The sequence below is a fragment of the Phacochoerus africanus genome, chromosome 2, assembly GCF_016906955.1.
Source record: "Phacochoerus africanus isolate WHEZ1 chromosome 2, ROS_Pafr_v1, whole genome shotgun sequence".
NCBI lineage: Eukaryota > Metazoa > Chordata > Mammalia > Artiodactyla > Suidae > Phacochoerus > Phacochoerus africanus.
In genome coordinates this window covers 171851057-171875665 of record NC_062545.1, presented here as the reverse complement: position 1 = coordinate 171875665, position 24609 = coordinate 171851057, and the positions used below count along the sequence as shown (strand labels likewise).

At 36.8% G+C, this 24609-nt stretch overlaps 1 protein-coding gene across 8 annotated transcripts in view; it reads left to right on the top strand.

Moving 5' to 3' along the window:
• The first annotated feature begins 191 nt into the window (after positions 1-191).
• The window catches only part of MYO9A (myosin IXA), a 235527-nt gene continuing 211109 nt past the window's right edge, over positions 192-24609 (top strand). For all 8 annotated transcript variants that reach the window (XM_047767208.1, XM_047767209.1, XM_047767211.1 and 5 more), the window contains exon 1: positions 192-316. The gene's annotated coding sequence lies outside the window, so the exon portion shown is untranslated. The remainder of the gene's footprint in view (positions 317-24609) is intronic.

Below are 24609 nucleotides of genomic sequence, written 5' to 3'. Positions count from 1 at the left end.
GCGACGGTGGAGGCACCCGCTACACCCGCAGAGGCGGCAGTAGCGGTTGAGGCGGCGACTGAACGCGTGGTCTCAGGGCGGGTGCGGCCGGGGATGTGCCTGCCCAGGCCGGGCGGAGTCTCTCTGACAGGGCGGGGGATGCGCGGCGGCCGCTCGCCCAGACCCTAAGGCAGCTGGGCCCACCCTCCCGGAGCCGTCCGACCCTTGGTGATCTTGGCCTCTGCTGTCTCCTCCGGCCTGACTCTGGGGCCGAGTCTGGGAGGCGGCTTCCGCCGAAGAGGAGGGGGCTGCGGTGGCCACCGCGGCGGAGCCCGAGGTAAGACCCGCCCAAGCCGCCCAGCGGCCCTGCCGCCCAGCCCGGCCCACGTCTCGGTCTCTCTCTTTGGCTCCTGCGGGGCCGCCCCGCCCCGCCCCAGCGGAGACGCCCCGCGAGCTAGTCTGCGCTGGAGCCTCCCTGACACCCGATCGCTGCCCCGGGTACCCAGTGGACCCCACCCATCGTGTATTCCTCTGGCCAGGCACCATTCCGGCGCTCCAACCTCTCCTGGTGTTAGTCTCGGGCCTCTCACCCTATCACACCCCACTAGAACCCTCTTCGGACTCTCGTAGTACTCTTAATGGGGCCTCGAGACTGTTGCATCCTCCTGTGAGCTGACCCAATCACAGTTCCTCAGATCCGTTTACGCCTGCCCTCTAAACCCATTGCGACCCCCAGCTCCAAGGCAGATCCATCGCTGCCCACTCCTCTTCCTAGCGGACCTGCTCACCGCCTAGCTGAAGCTCTTCCCTTACTCACCTCGTCTTTCAGATAGTCTGTTTCATGATGCTCTTACTTCCCAAGAAATCTGGTGTCAGCTCCTCTTTAGACACCAGCAGCGGCCTCTTCTTCTAGACCTCCTTTCCTTAGGCAGACCTTAATATCTTTCTCCGAGGTCGTGATCCTTTCTTTGGTTGAAAGGGCTTTGCCGTGAAATCCTGAAGGCATTTTGCTTAGCCTAGTGTTTTCCCCCCAGCGGGGCTAAGGGGACCAATTGACACTCATGTTTGGAGGTTTAGTCTCCGGGCTTTAGAAAGAGGGAGATGGAAGATCATGGAAGCCCAGGGCAGGCGGTGTGTGCTATTGTAAGGTCACACAGCCTGCTTCTCATCTTCTGTAGAATGTGTGGGGTAGTACAGATCTGACATTTTAGGGACTTCTGGAAGGGTTAATTAACACAACAGTAATGAATGTCTCCATGTGGTATCATTTGTTTCACCTTCTTGTAGATTTTTACAGCTCTTTTGCACTGCTTTTGAAGGATAGCAAGATACTTTTTTTTTTGGATTTGCTGTTTTAGAATTTGCTGGAAAAGTAAGATTTGTAGCTTTCCTTAATTTCTGAAGATTTTGATGTCAGTTTAATAATAAAATTCTGCTACCTGGTGCTGCTGACTTGCTTTTTCAAGAGGCAGGTACAGTTATCATTGCAGTGTTCACCAATGTCATTATCAACAGCCTTATTAGCAGTAGTTAAACAGTAAAACATAGTTTGTTGAACTCCTGAGCTGTCAAGAAGGAAATGTAATTTTACACCAGATGATCACTGCATAATTTTAACGTTGGTATAGGGATGAAGTATAGAGAGATTTTTGTAGTCAGTACTTTAAAATTTTTTATTTTTTGTATGTGGAACCGAGGAAGGAGAAAATCATATTAAAATTATAGGTCATAATTAGACATAGTATAAAAATCAAAAGGTTCAAAAGAGTATGTAGTAAAAAGTTTCTCTTTTCCCTGTATCTTCCAACCACCCATTTTCCCTCCTTAGGAACAACCACTATTTCCATCTTTGTGTGTGTTGTTCTTGCGATATTTCTAGCATACAGGTCTACACACTTATGTGTGTGTGTGTAAAAAATATGTATTTTTTGGCTGCACCTGCAGCAGGCAAAGGTTCCTGGGCCAGGGATCGAATCTGTGCCACAGCAGTGACCTGTACCGTAGCAGTGACAACGCTGGATCCTTAACCTACTTAGGTCACGAGGGAACTCGTATATTTATGTTCTTAAAACACCACAAATGCTTGTGTACTAGATGGTATGTATATAGCTTCCCCCTACCCTTCTCCCCCCACCCCCATTTAATAATAGATCCTAGAGATCACTCAACGGTTGTACATTTGGAAGTGCCTCATTTACTGGCTGGATAGCATATCATTTTGGTGGTCTTGAGGTTATTTTCAGTCTTCGGTTTTATTAACATTGCTGCATGCTTTTCTCTTAAATGTATCAGCTGCTATGTGTATTTTTTTTATTATTTATTTATTATTTTATTTGGCATGCTCATGGCAGGCGGAAGTTCCCAGGCCAGAGATTGAACCCATGCCACAGCAGTGACCCAAGCCACAGCAGTGACATCGCTGGATCATTAACCCGCTAATCTACCAGGGAACTTATATATATATATGTTTTAAGTAATTTTCAGGATTTAAAAAAATTTCCTGATGGTTCTTTTGTGAACCTGCAAAAAAGGATAAACTGAATTTCTCATTGAACCTTTGAGCTTCCATGGAGTGATTAGCTTTGATAGAGATTATAATATTTATCAAGTAAGTTATTGAAGGATTTAAAATAAGGGGCTGAAAGGATCAGATTTATATTTTTAAAAGATCACTATCTATTTGAGAAGTGTGGATTGAAGGTAGACTAAAGGTGTCAGGAGAGTACATAATAATGGTGGATCTTTATTTGGCTTTTGAGAATGGATAGGATTTGGTAATTTCATTAGATTTGGGATTGGGGAGAGGGTTCTTAGAGGATCAGATTTAGATTTCTAGCATGTGCCTTTCACTGAGGTGAGGATCAATATGAGGGAGGAGTGGAATTTTTATTTTTGTCAAAAAAGAGGAATTCAATTTATGACATTGAGTTTGGGTGATTATACTTCGATCAGATGTAAATAGCCAGTAGGCACTGAATTTGTGTCTTAAGCTCATTATTGAATTCTGGGTTAACAGTAATAGATTTATGAGCAAAAAGTGTAGGTGGGGAGAAAAAATTGTAGGATAGAAACCCAACACTTACAGTATAGGTAGAGTTAAAGGTCTAAGCCAGCAAATTATGTGATTAAGTCTAAAAAAATCTTGTTATAGTTTAAACATCAGCAGGTTCACTGTCTTAACACAAGGCTTTTTAACAGTTTTTTTTCCCTTGGTGCATAATGCATGAGAGAAATGGGGTAAACAGTTTATTAGATTTTTAAAAAGGTAAAACCTTTGTAGAAATTAATGATATAAACCCCATCTTTTCTAATCATTTAGATTATGCTATTGAAAAATTTGTTATAAAAACAGGGCGATTAAATAAAAGTAAAAAAGGGAAAATTTATGTTATAAATTATAATTAGTTATATTAGTAACAGTCAAAGATTTTTCAATCATTTTTATTTATTTATTTTTTATTTTAAATTAAATTAAATTTTTTTTTGCCTTTTTGGGGCTGTACCCACGGCATATGGAGTTTCCCAGACTACGGGTCAAATTAGACCTGCAGCTGCCAGCCTACGCCACAGCTACAGCAACACGGGATCTGACCATGTCTGCAAACTATGCCACAGCTCACAGCAGTGCTGGATCTTTAACTCACTGAGCGAGGCTAGGGATCAAACCCACATCCTCATGGATACTAGTTGGGTTCATTAACTGCTGAGCCATGACAGGAACTCCCCCAATCATATTTTTAAACCATAACATTAACTTTGTTTATTCCTAAGGCTAGAGCTGGGGTGTAGAGCTCTTGCCTCTAGTCTGGACCCTTGTAAATCACTGCTGCTGAATATATCCACTTGGATTCACATTTCATGAGCACTTCACACATGTACAAAATAAAATTCTTAATCTACCTTTCTTCCCTCCAAAAAGGTGGGGGTAGAAGGAGACAAACTGCAACACAATTTTTTCTTTTGATTTCCTATCTTGATAAATGGTATACCAACATTACTAATCCTGCACATTGTCCCTCATATTTAGATCATTTCTGATTGCTATTTTTGTGGTCTCTTATTTTAACCCCAAATGTTTTTTGGGCTTCTGTAATGCTTTCTGAGTGGTCTTCTTTTCTGTCTCTTATTTTACCTCCAGTTCATTCTTTGCACAGTTGCCGGGGTAAATGTTCTAAAATATTCTTTTAGTTAGATTCTTTCAGTTGTAAGGAACAGACTTAAGTTACCTTAAGTAATGGAGTGCTGATTGAAAGAAAACATGCACAAGGGAACCCAGGAAAAGTTAAACAGCTTGATTTCAGGAAGAACAGGAACTTAAAAATAAACTGGAGGCAGGAAAAGACAGATTTCACTTGAGGGCTTTACTGTTAACTTGTGTTAGCTACTTTTTCTATTTCTTTTTGTATTATTTTTTCCTTTCTACTCTAATCCCCCCCCCCACCCTCATCTCATAGCTTCTATTTATTCCTAATTTCTGCCTCCTTATAACTAGTGTGTCACTCCTATGCCAATATCTTGCCTTCTGGCTGCTGTCTTTTTAACTTGAGCTCCTGTTGCTAACTTCTTCCTTCTTCCAAGGATTTTCTGGTGTGAATTCTCAAGAAACAATCTCTTTGGCTTAGTTCTTTTACTCATGGGCTGCTAGCAAGCCTGTGTACTTGGGTCATATGACTGCTTCTGGCCATTTAGTGTTGGTTGTGTGTTTATTTGTACATGTGGGTGTGGGACAGGATCATAATGGTGAAAAACATGGAGCAATGTGCAGGCTAATTTCGCACAAAATGGAGTTTTAAACATGGTAGGCACCATAACTGGCTTAGGACAAATACAAATCTAATCATAGCCTTTCCTGTCATTGCTTTCAGGAAAAAGCTTATACTGTAGCATGGCATGTATGTGAGATCTTTCATGATCTGACTTTTATCCTCTAGGCTTTCCTTCCTTACTCTCTTCCTTAATTTCTTTGATCCACTCTTTGAACATAGGTTTTTGCACTCTGTTCCCTTTCCTGTCTTTCCCTTCCCCTTTTCTTTGCTTCTCATCTGATCTTTAGGACTCATTTCAGGTATTTCTTCAGGAAGCTTTCATTTACTTCCTCCAGGTTAAGTTAGGTGCCATTCTGGTAGTATTAGTCCTTGCTTCTTTCATAACTTTCTAATGAAAATCTGAATAGCTTGTCTGTTTTCTTCACTAGGGTGTAGCTTCTTTGCTATCAGGACAGTATAATGTAGGTTTTTAGATTGAGGATTTAAAAAAAAATGAAAAAAACAATATGCTTATTATAAATTATAAAGTATACAAAAACGTATACATGATAAATGTACAGCTCAGTAAATTTTCACCAAATGAACACACCACCGTAACCAACACCTACATCAAGATATAGGTTATTACTACAGCTTCACAAGCCACTTTGTGCCCTCTTCTGGTCACTAATCCAGTTTAAGTAGAATTTAATTTTAAATGGGAAAACCCTTTAACATAAATTTCTCTACATATTTTGTGTGTATATTTAGACACACAAAAGACTAAGGTATTGGAATTTTAATCCTATAGAAAGAACATACATGATTTATATTATACTTGAGAAATGTAGTTTTGGCTATTTTTGTGCAGTAGACAAATTTAAAATCATATAATTTAATATTCAGTTATAGGATATTTGTATTTAGATTTTCTTGTTTATAACTTTGTTATTATTTTAGAGTAGCAGAAAAGAGTATGATAGATCAAAGACTATTTTCTGAAAATGGTCTGTTTCGAGTGGGTAATGTGCTAGAGATGGGTTTAGTAAACATGTAAAGCACTTTCCAAATGGTGTTTGGCCTCTGGGTTTTAATGTGAATTATGTTGCTAGCATATTTTGGCAGTGGGGTCATCCAACGGGCAACTGGAGTGTAATTTTACATGTACAGTGAGGAAAGGACTAGCTGTCCTGTGTCATAGACAGCTGGCTTGCTAAGAATTGGTTTTTTTGCAACAAGCAGTAATTTTAGAGTGTACTTTTCTTTTTCTCAGTTTTGATTTTTCTTAAACTTTAAAATTATGTAACTCCTTGAATATGAAGATATTCTTTTAAACACACTTTTCCCTCAGATGGGCTTTCTTGTCTGTAAATTAAGTTTGTTAAGGTCAATTAAGTGGAAAGAATATAGATTTTCAAGCCTGGATTTCCGACAGACCTTGATTCAATTTCCAGCCTCATCTCTTATGAGATGTCATTCGTGGGCAAGTCACTTAACATTTCTCAGCTTAAAGAAATTTCATCTCCGGAGATTATCATTGGAGTTAAACACTTTATATAAAGCACCAAACACATAGTTGATACTCAACAAGTCTTCCTTTTCCTCCTTGAATATGTCTATTTCTTGTTACATTTAAATATGAAATCAAGAATTTAAAGAATTTCGGAGTTCCCGTCGTGTCACAGTGGAAACAAATCCGACTAGGAACCATGAGGATGTGGGTTCAATCCCTGGCCTCGCTCAGTGGGTCAAGGATCCAGCATTGCTGTAAGCTGTGGTGTAGGTGACAGAGTGGCTTGGATCCTGCATAGCTGTGGCTGTGGTATAGGCCAGCAGCTACAGCTCTGATTCAACCCCTAGCCCAGAAACTTCCATATGCCACCGGTGCAGCCCTAAAAAAAACAGACCAAAAGACTGTTTAAAACAAAACAAAAAAAAAGAATTTAAAGAATTTCATTGTGTGGCATAAATGGCCATCAAAATTTGTTGCTATAGAAGTAAATCTTAGCATAGTCTGCTAGCTGTCTTTCAAATGTAATCATATTTTTCAATTCAAAAAGATCTTTAAACAAATGCTTTTCTTGATTTCTTAGTATATCAGATTAATGGATGTTAGAATGTATTTTGATTCATTGCGAGGTATCATAACAAAATGTTCTGTTTGCCAATGACAAACATTCCTTAAATCATTGACAGATTGTAGTACTATTGCTGTTTGTAGTGTGTAAGTATTTGTTTCAAATCTGTTTACTTATATTGATCAGATGATAGTAAGCTGAGTAGTCTCTGGATTTGTTTTTTAGAGTAAGTGAGAAAGTTCTTCAGGTAACTGTGTGGATATGTGTTTATAAATGATCTCCAGGTTATATTTTTCCTTACCTTCTTTAGCAACTCTACCTGATTTAAGTTCTCTTCCTGTCTTCCCCCTAATTTTTATAATAAAAAAACTTCGAAAACATTGAAAAGTTCAAAGAATATAACAAAGAACATTGATGAGTCGGCTACCTTGATTCAGAAGTTAATAGTATGCCATCCATATTTGCTTTATTGTTTTCTCTATATATGTGTGTGTATTTACTTTAAATGAGCCTTTTGAAAGTTATGAATATTTTGACTTTTACCTCAAAATACTTGAGCATATATAGCCTAAGAAAAAAAGATATTCTCCACATCACCACAGTGCCATTACCAACACCTTGGAAAAATAATAGTAATTTCCTAGTAACATTTAATATTCAGGCTACATTTAAATTTTCCCAGTTTTCCTGTAAATTTATTTTTTCAAACTAAAAATCACTCAGAATTTTTGCATTGCATTTGATCATCTTTTTAGTCTCTTTTAATTTAAAAAGTTTCTTTATGATATTGAAATTATTTTTGACAAGACCAGATCATTATCTTATAGAATGGTCTGTTTTCTAGTTACCTGATTTTTTCTTTGTTCTTTTGTTTAACTTGTTCCTCTGTACCCTGTATATCTTGTACATTGGAAGTTACATTTTAAACACTTGCTTATGCACATTAGAAAGTATTGGCAAGAATACTTCATAAATGAGATTATATTTCATGTTGAGTACCATAGGAGGTATATAACGTCAGTATTAGTGATCTAAGTTTAAGGAAGTTTAAAGTGGTGTTTGCTGTATCTTTCCATTGTAAAAGTATTTTTTTCCTCTGATGATCAGGTACAATAATCTGCGGGGGTGATATTTTGGTGTCATACAAAAATTCCATTCTACAAATATTCTTTACCTAGTGATTTTAGCATCTTTTGTTGAGTCTTGGGCAAATCAGTTATTTAATGAAAGCTTGAAAAGTGATATTTCTAATTCTGTAGTTATTTTTATACTTACTAGCTGACATTTTTCTGTTGACAAAAGGTTTATAACCATCACCTGGGAGTGAACTGCAGTTCTTCCTAAAAGGCATAGTAAATAAAATACTTAATTCTTTCTTGTCTAATTAAGTTGGTCTAATAGTCATCTACAGTGGTGACAAATTAGTTTGTTAGTGGTCTCTTGGATTTTTATTTGTTGTATGACAATAGTTAGAGATACTGTTCTTTTTTGATGCTCTGATAGTGTCAAATAAAGATATGGGGAGTCCCTTCAAGCAGACCCCTGAGTTCTTTTTGCATTAAACCCATTATTAGTCTGAGTTATTCCTTACTTTTGGGTATAAGAGACCTCGGCTCACCAAGTACTGCTTTGGATTGGAATCAGCAATTTCTCCAAGGAGACCCATCTCCTTGTAGTGGAGGATGATGTTTAGAAACCAACATCTGGATGCTAAGTTTGCTCCTTTTTATGGGGCTGTCATCGCTTCTAGGCCTTGTTGGGAGGGGAAAAAAGCATGAAATCATATTGGTAATTCGAATTCAAATTTAACATTGCATGTTTCTTCATCTTTTTAAAGAAAGTACTTTAGCTTAAACTCTTTTACATTGAAAAATCTTATGATTTTATGAAACATTGGTGTATTTTTTTCCTAAGTGTATCTCATGTAGTTTCAAAATAGATAAAACTGCTCAGTGAGGTTTAAGTGTTTTTTTTTGTGTTTCATTTTGTCCTTAGAACATATCCCACCAAGGTTATAATTATTGTTAGTACTATATTTAAAAGTCACTTGAAATCTTTTTTTTTCCTCACTGCGATTGTTACTAATTTGATATGTATTTAGGCCCATTTGTTTTTCATTTTAGGATTTGCCTTCTCTCTTTTTTAACTTAGTGTTACTCTTTGAATATGTAAGGTACTGATATAGTTCAAAGAGAGACCAGATATAAAAGTATGTGTAGAAATCTTATTTTCATCCTCATCCCTTCTACTCTTTTTTCCTTATCTATAGGTAACCATTTTTGTAAGTTTCTGATTAATCATTCCAGTTTTTTTTTCTTTGTATGTGTATGTTTGTATTCTCCTTTCATACACCAAAGGTAATATATTATATGTACTGTTCTATAGCTTTTCTTCTTCTTTATTCCATTTAATAATATATTCCAGAGAACACTCCGTGTTGGTACATACAGATCTTATTCTTTTTTATGGAGGCATAATACTCTGTTGTGTACCATAATTTTATGAATGATTCTGGATATGATATAATGCATATATTTGTGTTTAATCTTTTTATTTTTTATTTTTATTTTTTCTTTTTATGGCCACACCTGCAGCATATGGAAATTCCCAGGCTAGGGATCAAATTGGAGGTGCAACTGCCAACCTACTTCATAGCCACAGCAATGCTGGATCTGAGCAGCATCTGTGACTTATGCCTGAGTGAGGCCGGGGATCAAACCAGCATCCTCATGGAGACTGTCAGGTTCTTAACTCACTGAACCACAACAGGAACTCCTATTTGTGTCTAATCTTTTGAACTGTGAAAAATTAATACATGTTGAATAGATTAATTAAAAAGTAAAGTTTCTTCTTCAAGTAATTGAGAAAGAGTTGATTTGTTCCAGAGAGAGCCTTAAAGTCTGAGGAGGCTTTGTTATTTTGGTTTTGTTGTTGTTGCTGCTGTTACGAGGATTTCAGGAAAAGTAGATGTATTTTGGGACATAGGTACACTTACACCTTGTTGCATCTAAATATTAGGTGGTTGGTATCAGTGAATGTTAATCTTCTTTAATTGTTTATGGCACCTGGGTTAGAAGGGACAACGGATGATTTACCTGCTTTCTCTCCTTATGCTTCCTGGCTTCTTGAAGCATTGGAGCTAAAAACCTGATAGATATCCTGGTGATTTTGTGTAAGGATAAGTCAAGTTCTTTTCTTACTGTTTTTTCCCCCACAATTTACCCTTTCCTTAACTTTATTTACCCTTTCTTCTTTCTCTTTTTGCCTTAAATCTCTCAGATTTTTCCAGCATTCAGTGGACAGCTATTTACAGTCTAATAAGGTGGATAAATAATGCACTCTTTACAGGTGTAAAGAGCAAGACATAGGAATACTAAAGGGAGAGGGCAGGTTACCTGCTAGGATACAAAGAATTCAGGCTTTGGGGCTTACATACAGTGCTTATTTATTATTAGCAATCCTATGCAGTTGTTACTTTTCCTCTTTATTAATGTGTAAAGGGGAATGAATAAAACATACACAGTTTGAAGAAAACTCTGAAGTGAATATTTGTGTTGTCATTGCCTAGGCCAACAAACAAGAATTTCCTCCCCCTTACCTCACCCTCCTTTTGCCCTTGTCAACATATCCTCTGTGGAAGTGGCTATTATGCTGACCTTTTGTGACTGTCATTTTCTTGCTTTGCTTCATAATTTAAAATCCTAGGTCATATATCCTTAAACAGTGTAGTTTAGTTTTCCTTTTTTTTTTTAATTGAGAAAAGTCTTTTTTTTAATTTAATGTATATTTATTTACAATATTGTGTTTTCCTTGTTTTTGAACTTTATACGAATGTTTTATGTGACTTTAAAAATTTAGTTCAGCATTTGTGAAATTAATTCCAAGTTGTTGTTAGGTATAGTTCATTGTGGTAAAGTGTTTCATTGTTTACTTCAGTTTAATCATTCTAATTTTGACGGACATTTGAGTTGATTTCAGTTTCTTGCTGTTAATATAAACAATTCAGTGGTGAGTGCTCTTGTACCTGTTTCATGTCTGTAAGTGCATAAATATTTCTCTAGAATTCCTAGGAATGGAATTGCTGGGTTGGCAGTTATGCACAAATTCAACTTTGATAGTGACAAAGTATTTTTCAAAATTATTTCAGTTTATAATTACAATACTGTGTAAGAGTTTGCTCTGTTTTACATTCTCAACACTTGGTATTGTCAGCTGTAACTTTTGCCAATCTGAAGGGTGTGATGATGTCTTAGGGTTTTAAATTGCATTTGCATGATTATTAATCTTTGAAGTTGAGTGTCTTTTCACAGTCATTTGAGTTTTCTTCTTATGATATGCATGTTCAAGTTGGTTACCCAATTTTTTTCTGTTTAAGGTGGTCTAGGCTTTTCTTAACTGATTTTTAGAAATTCTGTGTTTTTTGGATACTGACCCTTGAGTTATACCTGTTACAGTATAGCTGTATCTTCTTTGTTGTTGTTTGCTATTTTACTTTCTCTGATGCCTGCTGATCAACAGAATTTCTCACTTTTAATGTAGTTGAATTTATGAACTTTGGCTAGTGCCATTTGAATCCTTTTAAAGAAACCCTTTCCTAGACTGAGGTGAAGAATATGTTCTGTATTCTAAGAGCTCTTAAGTTTTAACCTTTCACAAATTTGGTCTTTACCTTGAATAGATTTTATGGATAGTTTGAGATCTAATCTTATTCTCTTCTACCCCAAGTGGATACTCAGTTGTTCCAGCATTGATTTAAAAAAAACAAAAACAGGGAGTTCCCGTTGTGGCGCAGTGGTTAACGAATCCGACTAGGAACCATGAGGTTGCGGGTTCGATCCCTGCCCTTGCTCAGTGGGTTAACTATCTGGCATTGCCGTGAGCTGTGGTGTAAGTGGCAGACGCGGCTTGGATCCTGTGTTGCTGTGGCTCTGGTGTAGGCCGGCGGCTACAGCTCCGATTAGACCCCTAGCCTGGGAACCTCCATATGCCGCTGGAGCGGCCGAAAAAATAGCAAAAAGACAAAAAAACCCCCCCAAAAACCAAAAACCAAAAAACTACTGATCTGCAGTGCCACATCTTACATATGCCAAGTATCTGTATTTATGTACTACTTTTTTGGGGGTGTCTTTTTATGGCCTAATCCATGGCATATGGAAGTTCCCAGGCTAGGGGTTAAATCGGAACTACAGCTGCTGGCCTACACCATAGCCACTGCAATGCAGGATCCAAGCGCATCTGTGACCTACATCGCAGCTCATGGCAATGCCAGATCCTTACCCGCTGAGCGAGGCCAGGGATGTAACCTGTGTCCTCATGGATACTAGTCAGGTTCGCTACTACTAAGCCATGACGGAAACTCCTTTTTCTTTTCTATTCTTTTCTTTTTTTTTCTTTTTTTTTTTTTTTTGGACTGCAGCAGTGGCGTGGGGAAGTTCCCTGGTCAGGGATCAAACCCACACCACAGGAATGACCCAAGCCACAGTAGTGACAATGCTGGATCCTTTATCCACTAGGGCACCAGGAAACTCCATATTTATGTACTTCTGTTGCTGGATTTGCTTCTCTGTTCTGTTGGTCTTGTTTATCTATTCTTGTACTAGTAACACACTGTTTTAACTACCTATATAGCTTAGAAGTTTTGATGTCTGGTAAGGCAAGTCTTCCCACTTTGCCATTGTTCTTCAGGAGAGTCTTGGCCCATATGTATTTTAGAATTACACTTTGGCCCATGTATATTTTAGAATCACCATGTCGGATTTCACAAAAACTCCATCAAATAATCCAACAGAAAAACAACATTTGGGATTTTTATTGAGATTGAACTGACTCTATAGATTAATTTGGGAAGAACTGACATTTTTCCAGCATTGAGTCTTCCAAACTATGAACATGGATGTCCTTCCATTTCTGTAGTGATTCATAATGAAGTCTCATTTTTGTCAGGTGTTTTTGTGCATTATTTGTTAGATTTGCTCTTGAGCACTTCGCATTTTCTGATGCAATTGTAAGTAGTTATCTCTTTAAAAGATTATTTTTTTAATTGTTGGTTTATAGAGCTATAAAACTAAAGTCAACATGTATCTGTTAAATGATAGAATTAATAAGTGATTTGTAATTTTTTTCACATTTTCTGTATACACAGTTATGTCATATGCAGATAATAACTCTTTCTTGTTTCTAATCCTCATGCCTTTTGTTATTTTTTCTTGCTTTCTTATGCTACCTAGGATTTATGCTGATAGGATACTATGTTGATAGAAGTATATGGGGGCCATTGTAATGTTTGCAACATTAGTAGTTTTTGCCCTTTCTGACTCCTTTCCCTTTCTTTTCCTTAATGGTCTTGTCAGAGGTTTGCTAATTTATTGTTTTTTCAGACCCACTTCTGGCTCTGTTGACCCTTTTTATTTTATATTTTCCTTTTATTTCTCATTTTTGCTATTTCCTTTGACTTTTCCCAGCTTTACTTTGCTATTTTTTTCCTCTCTTCTTTAATAGGTCCCTAATTTTTGTTTTTTTCTATTATACATATTTAGGGTTATAAATTTCCCTGTAAAATATTGCCTTAGCTACATCTCACAGATTTTAGAATGTAATGTTTTTGTTAGGGTTTATTCAAAATATTTTCTATTTACTTGTCACATGCGTTATTTAGGACTATGTTATTTAGTTTGCATCTGTGTGAGGATTTCTGCCGATATTAGTTATCTATTGCAGCATAACAAGTTAAGCCCAAATTTAGTGGATTATTATTGTTTATGGTTCTTGTGTGTCAGGAATTCAGGAATGGTTCAGCTTGGCAGTTGTGCCTGAGTTCCTTTCCATGTGGATTTGTCCATGGAGCTTTTTAAGCATTGTTAAGGTATGACCATTAGAATTTCAAAGGGAGAAAGTGCCAAGTAGAAGCTATGTTGCTGTTTATGACCTAGCCTCTGAAGTTGCTCAGCCTTACTTCACTACATTCTGCTGGTCAAGACAGTTACAAAGGTCTGAGTTCAAGGGACAGAGAACAGAGGGGAAAGTGTCAACATCACATTGTAAAAGAGTATGTGGGATGGGATATGTATTGGTAAAAAATACCTCTTCGAACGTCTGATCTTTTTTTTTTGTTGTTGTTACTAATTTCTGTTTGTTTTAAAGAACATAATGTTATGATTTCAGTGCTGTTTTCTTTGAATCTCCAATTTGGATGTATTAAATTTTTTTCTTTCTCACGTTTCTTTTTTTCCTGTATTTTTCTTCTTTCACTGTGGGTAATTTCTTCAGATAGGTCTTTTAGTTCGCTCATTTCAACTGTTTCATTTATTTTTAATTTCAGTTGTTTTTTAAAATAATTTTAATGTTCTTTTTAGTTCTTTTTCAAATCCTCATGGTCATTTTTTATGGTTCTTTTCAAGTGATAAAATATTTTCAGTCTTATCACTTGAAACATTAGTAATCAGTTATATTTTCTGTGTGGTCATTTCCAATATCTTAAATTTTTACAGATATGTTTCTATTCTTCGTTTATTTCTTCTCATTCATGATGCTTTGCTTCCTTCTTCCTTGATCACAGTAATACGTTTTCTTGGGACATTATTTGTGATATTTGCACATGGATCTTCTAGATGCCTGTAACCTAGGTTTTTGTGTGTATCATTCAGGTAATATGAACTAAGGCAACAAAAATGTGTTTGTGTATGTGTGTCGTGCATATGTGTGTGGGGGGTAGTAGTAGCTGAGGTGGTGTGTCTTGCGGTTTTAATTCAAAGCAAATTGTGGCTTATGCCAGCTTTTTTTGTAAGGTTGCAAGCTAAGAGTAGTTTTTACAATTTTAAATGATTTGAAAAAATAAGTAATATTTTGCAACATGTGAAAATTTTATGAAATTCAAATCTCAGTGTTCATAAATAAAATTTTATTGGAATACATTTGTTTTCTGTATTATCTGTGGCTGTTTTCATGCTACAAATGTACATGGAATTGAGTGGATGTAACAGATCAATATGGCCTCCAATGCCTAAAGTATTGATATCTGGCCCTGTGCAGAAAAAAATTATAACTTGTCTGGAACTTTCCTTTACAGCTCAGTACCAGAGCAACTTACCTCACAGTTCTTGGGGGATAGGGTAGAATGGGACAGGTTTACTTTGGTTTAATTTATGAGTTCAAGTCCTATAGTATAGGGTCTCCTATCAGATTGCTACCAAGGGTGGGCCCTGGTTTGGCTGTAATCTTTATGAGACTGTGAAAACCAAAGCTAAGCTTGGTTTCAGTCAAGGCTAACTTGGCTTCACTATTCTGCTGAATTCCTGCCCTTTCTTATATTTTGGCAATGTAATTCCTTACCATCTTGTCAGCTCTTTGATACTTTTGAGAGTATATATTTCTATTTTATTAATTAAAATTTTTCAGTGGGTGTTTTGTTCTAAATAATTGGACATATTATTGGAGATTGATATTCTTTTTGAATATGAAGAAATAAAGGCTCAGAGGAATAGAGTAGTTAGTCCAAAAGTTATGTTACTGATAAGTAGCAGGCAGAGACTTTGACTTTAGGAAGTTTATTTATCATCTAGGAGTGTGAGCAGTTAGGATTGCACATTCTTTCCCATGTTCTCAGTACAATCCCAAGGATTTCAACCCATTGAGCCATGCAGGAGCAGTGTCTCAGTTGCAGAGGACAAGAAAGGCATAAAATACTCATAAGCTCTTTGGCAGGGAGAATAAACACCATATATAGAAATTCAAGAAATAAAAAATGTTGAAAAAGAAATGGAAAATTTCATTTACTGTATAAGAGACAGCAAAATTTAGTAAATTTGCCTCATTAACTGTTTGAATCAAAGATGAAAGAGGCCTTTTAATTTTGCACCTACCTTGTAGCAGTCAGTTTTTTGTTTTTGTTTTTGTTTTTGTTTTTTTTTATCTTTTTGCCTTTTCTAGGGCTGCTCCCGAGGCATATGGAGATTCCCAGACTAGGGGTCTAATTGGAGCTGTAGCCGCCGGCCTGCACAACAGCCACAGCAATGCGGGATCCAAGCCTCGTCTGCAACCTACACCACAGCTCACAGCAACACCAGATCCTTAACCAACTGAGCAAGGCCAGGGAGCAAACCCGCAACCTCATGGTTCCTAGTAGGATTCGTTAACCACTGAGCCACGACGGGAACTCCACTTGTTTTTTTTGTTTGTTTGTTTTTTTAACATAAGTATCACATTTAATTTCATAGCAACTATGAGTTAGGTGATGATGATTTAACAAGTGTGCAAACATGTAGGGAAGATGGTTTATTATGTATTTACCCAGGATTACGCAGCTAGTAAGTAAGGGCTAAAGGTAGGATCTGAGCTCCTCTGTGACTATAAGGCCCATGTTTTTCCTATAAAATTATATCGTAAAAAAGTCTCTAAATGGTTAATGGAGATTTTATGAAAATATGTGGCTAACATTTCTGTACTTATAGAAGAATCCCTCAGGCTTTCATTTAGAGATTAGTTTTATTTTAGGCAATTCAAATAAGTAGTATTTGGTTTCTAAGTTCACATGGATAGAAGCAGCAATAAGAACAGAGGGGCATTTGTAGGTTTTTATGCTGACAGGATGAAATATTTTTCTATAAACTAAAAGTAGGCCAATCTGGTGATAATTGATGATAGGGACAGACAATCTTACTCATATATATCAGTAGTTTCTCTGAATATCACTATCATAAAACCGACATTTATAACAGGAATCCCAAATTATATTCAGTATACAGTTGTCCCTTGATATCCATGGGGGATTGTATCCAGGACACTCAACTGTGGACCTCAAAATATTGTATTTAAAAAGTCGCTAGCAAACTCAAGTTTATTTAAGTTTTCCCCTGTGCTGTCATCTAGGAGTTTTATAGTTTTTGTTTTACAGTTATGTCTGTGATCCATTTTGGTCTGATTTTTATGAAAAGTAAAAGAGTTATGTGTATACTTTTTTTTTTTGCATGTAGATGTCCATTTGTTCCAGCATCATGTGTTGAAAAGACTGTCCTTTCTCCATTGATTTGCCTTTGCTCTTTCATCAAGGATCTGTTGACTGTATTTGTCTATTTCTGGACTCTATTTTCATTAATCTATTTGTCTGTTCTTTTAGCAGTTCAAACAGTCTTGTTTGAACAGAACAAACAAGTTCTGTAGTTTGCTTCTCCAACCTTATTTTTCTCCTTTAATATTATGTTGGTTATTCTGGTTCTCTTGCTTTCCATTTAAACTTTATAATCAGTATGTTGATACCCACAAAATAACTTGCTGGGATTTTGATTGGAATTGTATTGAATCTAGATCAATTTGGGGAAAGTTTGCTTGTTAATAATATTGAGTCTTCCTGTTCTTGACCACTGTATAGCTATGTGTTTATTGTGATTTTCTTTAACTTCTATTAGCAAGGTTTCCTAGTTTTCATTTTAGAGGTCTTTCACACCTTTTTGCCAATGTTACTGCTAAGTGTTTGTTATTTTTTAATTCTATTATAAATAGTATTGTTTTTTAATTTTATCTTTCCAATTATGTTGCTAGTAGTAGAACTTGCTTGACTTGTTTATATTAACTTTGTGTCATTTGAACTTGGTAAATTAAATTGGATGCTCTGTATATAGTCATGTTATCTGAAAATAAACATAGTTTTAATTCCTTCCCAATCTTTGTGCCTTCAGTTCTTTTTCTTGCTTCATGGCACTGGCTAGTACCTCCCCTAAAGTACTGAATAGAAGTGGTGAGAGTGGACATACTTTTCTTGTTCCCAGTATTTTCTGGTACTTGTCATTCTTTCCTGCAGATCCAGACTTCCATCTGAGATTATTTTCTTTCAGTCTGAAGAAATTCCTTTAGCATTTCTTAATAGTGTATGTCTGCTGGTGATGAGTTTTTTCAAGTTTTGTTTGTCTGAAAGTATCTTTACCTTAACCTTCATGTTTAAAGGATATTTCTTGCAAGGTTTAGAATTCTAGGTTGACAGTTTTTTTCTTTCAGCAATTGAAATGCATTCTCTGTTATTGCCTAGCTTTTATTGTTTTTGGTGAAAGGTCAGCTGTCATTCTTGTTAACCTGAATGTAAACTGTCCTTTTTCTTTGGATAATTTTAAAATTTTCTTTTTATTTTTATTTTAAGAAATTCAGTTTTCTTTTTTTTTTGTCTTTTTTTTTTGCTGTTGTTGTTGTTGTTGTTGTTGTTGCTATTTCTTGGGTCGCTCCCGCTGCATATGGAGGTTCCCAGGCTAGGGGTCTAATCGGAGCTGTAGCCACAGGCCTACGCCAGAACCACAGCAACTCGGGATCCGAGCCTTGTCTGCAACCTACACCACAGCTCACGGCAACGCCCGGATCGTTAACCCACTGAGCAAGGGCAGGGATCGAACCCGCAACCTCATGGTTCCTAGTCGGATTCGTTAACCACTGGGCCACGACGGGAACTCCAGAAATTCAGTTTTCTTTGTTTCATTTTGTTTGCGATTTGCTGAGTTTTTTGAAGAAGCTGTGGACTTATTTTTACATCAGTTTTGGAAAAATTCTGCCATTTTCTCTTCAAATATTTCTTCTACTCCCTTCTCTTTTTCATCTCTTTCCGGACTATTTGGTATTACTTCAGGGATTCTAACTCTTGAATCCTGAACTTTTCTATTTGTTTAATTCCTTTTTTCTCTGCTTTAGTTTGGATAATTTCTGTTATTTCTTGCATTCAGCAATATTTTCTCTATCTCGTTTATTGTTAAGCCTATTCAGTGAGTTTTTCATTTTAGATATTGCATTTTTTTTTTATTTTGAGAATTTCCATTTGGCTCTCCCTCTTTTTTTAAAATAGTTTTTGTTTCTCTGCCTAAGTATTATTAAATCTGGAGTTCCTTTTGAGGATCAGCAGGTTATGAACTAACTAATATCCATGAGGATGCGGGTTTGATTCCTGGCCTCACTTAGTGGGTTAAGGATATGGTGTTGCCAAGAGCTGTGCTGTAGGTTGCAGACATGGCTCAGATCTGGTGTCGCTGTGGCTGTAGCATAGGCTGGCAGCTGCAGCTCCGATTCAACCCCTAGCCTGGAAACTAACATATGCTGAGGGTACAGCCCTAAAAAGCAAAAAACCAAAAAAAACAAAAAAAAAACAAAAAAACCATATTAATCCATATTTTTCTCAAGTGTATATTTATAAGATTTAAAGTCTTTGCTATCTCCCATATCTGGGTCATGTGTGGATTAGTTATGATTTTTTTTCTCTTGTCTGTGGATCACATTTTCATGATTTTTTTGACTATCCTATAATTTTTATATTCATGTTAATATTATATATAAAAAGAACAGTTAGAATGAAGTTTAAAACTGCTTCCTCATGGAAAAAGGCATGTTGACTCCTCAGACAGACCAAAAGGGTTAAGGGCTTATGTCTTCATTCTGACATAGAACTGAATTATATCTGGGCTGGGATACAGCTATAGTTAATTTTGGTTTCCAGTGTTTTGAAAATGTATTTAGTCTCCACCCTACAGCAGAGCTTGGAGTTTAAGTACAACAAGATTCTAGAGATCTCTTTATAGCCCTGCCCTTGGCTTTCTACTCTCCACAAGATCCTACTCTGCCTTCTTAGTCTACCCCTAGATTTATGCGTGCTACTTCATTCTCTCTGAAAGCTACTTGGGAAAGAATTTTTAGTTTGTGTTGATCAGCTTTTCTTGTGGGACTCCATTTAATTTCAGCCCATCTTATTGGTTGATAGTGTTGTTTGCACCTTTGCTAACCATGGCCTTAGAATTAAAACTGGTCACTCGTCTTTTTACCTAGAATTCGCTTGTCCCCCTATGGTTCCTTTGTGTTCTCAGCTGTCTGATAGGCTTAAAATTTTGTTCAATGAAGAACCGTCATTATGACATTATTTTATTAGTTGAGTTAAACTTTAGTTAGATATTATATTAGTTTCTTCATTTGCAGAGTTTGAAAAGGTGGTATTCTATTAATTCCTTAATAGCATCAACAAATTCGCTTGCATATTCAAATGACTTAAGCTTTGCTTTCCTTTTTATTTCCATTAAAGATGATATAAACTATATGGAGCATGTTTAATTTTTATTATCATAGCATAGGAATGCCTAGTCAGATCTACCTTTCTAACAGTGAATTTTTTTCCCCCTGGATTTCAGCTTTTATGAGTAAAAGACAGGTGATAGAAGGATAAGTTTTTGTTTATGGATGTTTTTGTGCTAAAAGTTGAGTATTTGGGAAAGAGACCATATGACCTGCAAAGTTTAACCCGTTTACTCTTTGTCCCTTTATGGAAAATGTTTGCCAGCCCCTGCATTAGACCATGATTAAATGGCAGTGAATAATGTTGCAAATTAAATAGCTTGTTCCAGGTGACATAGCTACTGTGCATTAGCTGTCTTTTTTCAGAACTTTGTGAAGAGTCTTAATTTCAACAGACTGTAGTACCAAATTTACACATTACTTGTCATTGTTGGCATTTCCTTTGGTTGCTTGCTTGCTTTCTTTTTTTTGTCTTTTTAAGGCCACACCTGCATCATATGGAGGTTACCAGGCTAGGGGTCAAATCATTGCTGTGGTTGCTGGTCTATACCACAGCCACAGCAACTTGGGATCTGAGCTGCCTCACATCAATGCCAGATCCTGAACCCACTGATTGAGACTAGGGTTCGAACCTGCGTCCTCATGGATACTTGTCAGGTTTGTTTCCACTGAGCCACAACTGGAACTCCTGGTTCCTTTCTGTTAGTAGATATCTTAATTCCACCTGTAAAAGTTATCCAAATAGAAGATTACTATATATCAGTGCTTTTTTTTTTTTTTAAACAAAACAAAACAAAACTCTCCAAAGGTCTTTTCCTGTAACATCCCTGACATCATGAACCATTGCTAAACAGATCATTCCAGTTATAGTTTACGTATTTGTTTATTTCAAAGTGTGGCCCTTCCTAATCTAAACTTCTTCTTTCATTTCTTATAAGACTGTCATTGATACTTTAATTTAGATTCCCTTGAGATATGTATCTCAAAACAATATGTTGGCTCTGTGGAACAAATTTGCTAGAGCAGAGGGTATGCCTAGATCTAATGGCTGTTGCCAAATGCATTACTTGATTATGATTTTTTTGATGTTTCATAGACCCTGATAATTGCAGTGGTAATTGGTTGAGATAAGTATACTCTCTGGTCCATCCTAATTACAGGAGCCACTTAAATGACTTTAAAGTATCTGACACATGAGTTCCCTAGTGGCTCAGTGGGTTAAAGATCTGGTGTTATCACTGCTGTGGCTTTGGTTACTGCTAGGCACCGGTTTAATCCCTAGCCCAGGACCTTTCTCAGGCATGGCCCAAAAAAGTATCTGAGGCACATGTTGCAAGTTGTTGATCTGTTACAGGTCTTATGATCTTTAGAGGTAAATCCTAATTTGAAGAAAGGTCACATTTGACAGGCAGTTAGCAGTGATTTAGCTTTCACTTGTGGGAAAAAGTGGTTTCTATATTTTCACAGTGTCTTAAATATTCATATTATTAGAGGATGATTCTATAAAAATAGATTACTAACTGTGAATGATTTATAATAGCAAAGATAAAATGCCTGCTTTAGGTAATAGGTAATGGAATACTCAAGAATATAATAATACTTGCTAACACTTACATGCTGTTATTATGTGCCAGATATTGTTTTAAATTCTTTTCATATGTTAACTTAATTATTTCTCACATTAACCTTATAAGGAAATTGAGGTACATTCCCAGACTCAACCAGCTGCAATCGTATATCAAACATAGAAGTGGTCATAAATGATTTCCATGGATTTAAATCCATAGGTCATTTCTCTGTCTTTATCTGACTTCATTTGCTGCTTCTTGAAATAATTATCTTTTCTTGACCCTTCATTTTTCTGGTGGTTTTCCTCTATTTAGATGTGTCATCTAGAGCAGGCTGTTTATCCTCTGTTCTTTGGTTTCCTCATTTGAAAATGGTGATGATAGGGCTTACCTCCACAAAGTTGTTTTAAGATTTAATAACTAAAATGAATAGTTTGGCACATAATAAGTATTGTAAGGGTTAACCATTATTACTGTTATTACTACTGCTGTTACTACTATGTGTTTTTAGGTCATCAGCTGCTCTATTTTTGACTCTCCTCTTTTCTTCTGCTGGACTACAAACGTTGGTCACCCACAGGGCTTGGGGCTTGGTCATAGCTCTTTTTCTCTGTCTGCAGGCTCTGTGTGTGAGTTATCTAATCTGATTGCTTAAAATGGCATCCATATGCTAGTTAATTAGTACCAGATCTCTAGTCCTTTTCTCGTTTCTTTTACAAACTTGCATATCCAGTTGTTAACATGCTAATTTCTACTTGCCTATTCTGTAGGTTTTTTTTTTTTTTTTGAATTATTTTTTGGCCACATCTGCAGTATGTGGACGTTTCTGGGCCAGGAATCGAATCACACCACAGCAGTGACCCAAGCTGCTGCAGTGACAACACAGGATCCTTAACCCACTGTGCCATAGAAGAACTCCATCTATAGGTATTTTGATTTATTTTTTATTTTATTTTTATTTTTTTGTCTTTTTGCCATTTCTTAGGCCGCTCTCGCGTCATATGGAGGTTCCCAGGCTAGGGGTCTAATCTCAGCTGTAGCCACTGGCCTACTCCAGAGCAACAGCAACGCCAGATCCGAGCCACGTCTGCAACCTACACCACAGCTCATGGCAACGCCTTATCCTTAACCCACTGAACAAGGCCAGGAATCAAACCCGCAACCTCGTGGTTCCTAGTCTGATTCGTTAACCACTGCGCCATGCCGGGAACTCCCAGTATTTTTATTTAATATGGCCAAAGACAGTCTAAGCCATATTCCCTCCTCCCTTCCAAATAGCAACAACAAACATCAACAAATGAATGTAAACCAACCTGTTCTATACCCTTTTCCCCATTTTAGTAGGTAGAACCACTGTTTACCCAATTGCATTCAGTCAAATAAACCGGGGTGTTGTGTCCATCCCCACATTTAATCCATCACTGAGTCTAGAAGGCATACCCAATCTGTCTACTTTCTATTTCTGTTGCTACTGCTTTTGTGCATCAACCATTATCTTTTGCCCAGACTACTACAATCTCCTAACTAATCTCCCTGCTTCTACGCCTGTGCTCCCTCCCTCCTCTAATCCACTTTCTTTCAAGCAAGTGGAATAATCTTTTAAAAACATATATCATGTTGTGTCATTCCCTATGTATAAAAATAAAACAATACAATACCCAGAGGCTTTCTATTACATTTAGAATAAAATCCCATATTGTAAAGTACTACCAGTCCAGTCCCTTCCTACCTCTGCCCTCATTTCTCACCATTTGCCTCTTTGATTATTTTGCTTCAACTACACTAAACTCCTTTCTGTTCCTCTCAGCCATGCCAAGTTTGTTTCTGACTTTGCCCTACCTATTCCTCTCAGCTTGGAGTATTTCTCCCATATGTTAGCATAGTTGGCTCCTTCATTGTGCTATAGGCTTCTCACCACTTCCCAGAAGCTTCCTGAGTTGCTCCTGATAACTAAAATAGCATACCCAAACCCTCTATTATAATGATAGACAAACTACTACCCACAGGCCAAATCCGGCAGGTGGCTTATTTTTGTATTGTCTGAAGGCTAAAAATGGTTTTTACATTTTTGAACCTTTAAAAGAGTAAAAGAAAACCTACAAAAAAAGGCTATATGTGATTCACAAAGCCTGAAATATTTACTCTTTGGTCCTTTAAAGAAAAAGAGCTATGTCTAGTAAAAAATTACTGTTCATTTGTTTCCTTGGCAATTTTTTGTTCTCAGACTGCTTAATTATTGAAGAGTTTTGGAACATTGGTTAAGTTGTCTGGAATGAAGCAATTGAGCAAAAATAGTTAATAAAAGGAACCTCTGCATGCCATGGGTACAGCCAAAAAAAGGGGGGGGGGAGGTAAAAAGCAGAAGGGATAAAAAATATAGTAGAGACAAAGACTAAAGAATCTTTAAGACTTCACCCAAAGAAGAAATGATTTGTTCAAAGGAGCTACTGCTTCTGAAAACCCCTTAGAATCATTTATATGGAGTACTCAAATCTGAGTTTAAAGTATCCCTGTGAAACTACTTAAATGCTTGAGAGTATGCACATCTGAAAGGCCACTAAGTACCTGAAGATAGATTATGGAAACATGTGTTCCATAGACAAAGTAGTAGGACTGAAAGATTCCAAGGCCAAAATAAGTGAATTCTCATTGCACAAGCTTAAGCATCTGAGACGTGATGCTGAGTCTCAGTATTTTGATGTGCATTTTATAATCTTTGAGTATATCTTGTCAGTAGGAACTCCAAAATATGCAGACATTTGTGAAGCTCCTAAGTGGATCAACCTATATAACCCAGTAGTCTCTGATTCTTACTGAAAGCCAAAGGAAGACGTGCACAAATGAAGGATATCTTGAAAGAAACTGAAGGAATAAAATTTTGTGAGCATATAAATTAAGAAAAAGAAGTCTTTGTTTTGCTTATTCCCATATTTACTGCTGGGTGTTAAGTAATATATATTTCTACTCCTTATCACAGTCTTTTCTTGATCTCCTATGTACTTCAACAGACAGATAGTATCTGTATATTCTGAATAAAGAGGAGGTATTTTTCTTGCTATGGATGAGGTGAAGGAAATGTTAGAAATTTCACCTCAGAGAAGTAAAGTACTGTGGAGATGTATAACCCATTCTTAAACTCATAGGAGTCACCAAATGCATGTTCATTTAATACATTTATTTAGAGAATGGGACCCCATGGAGAAAGCTGTTTGC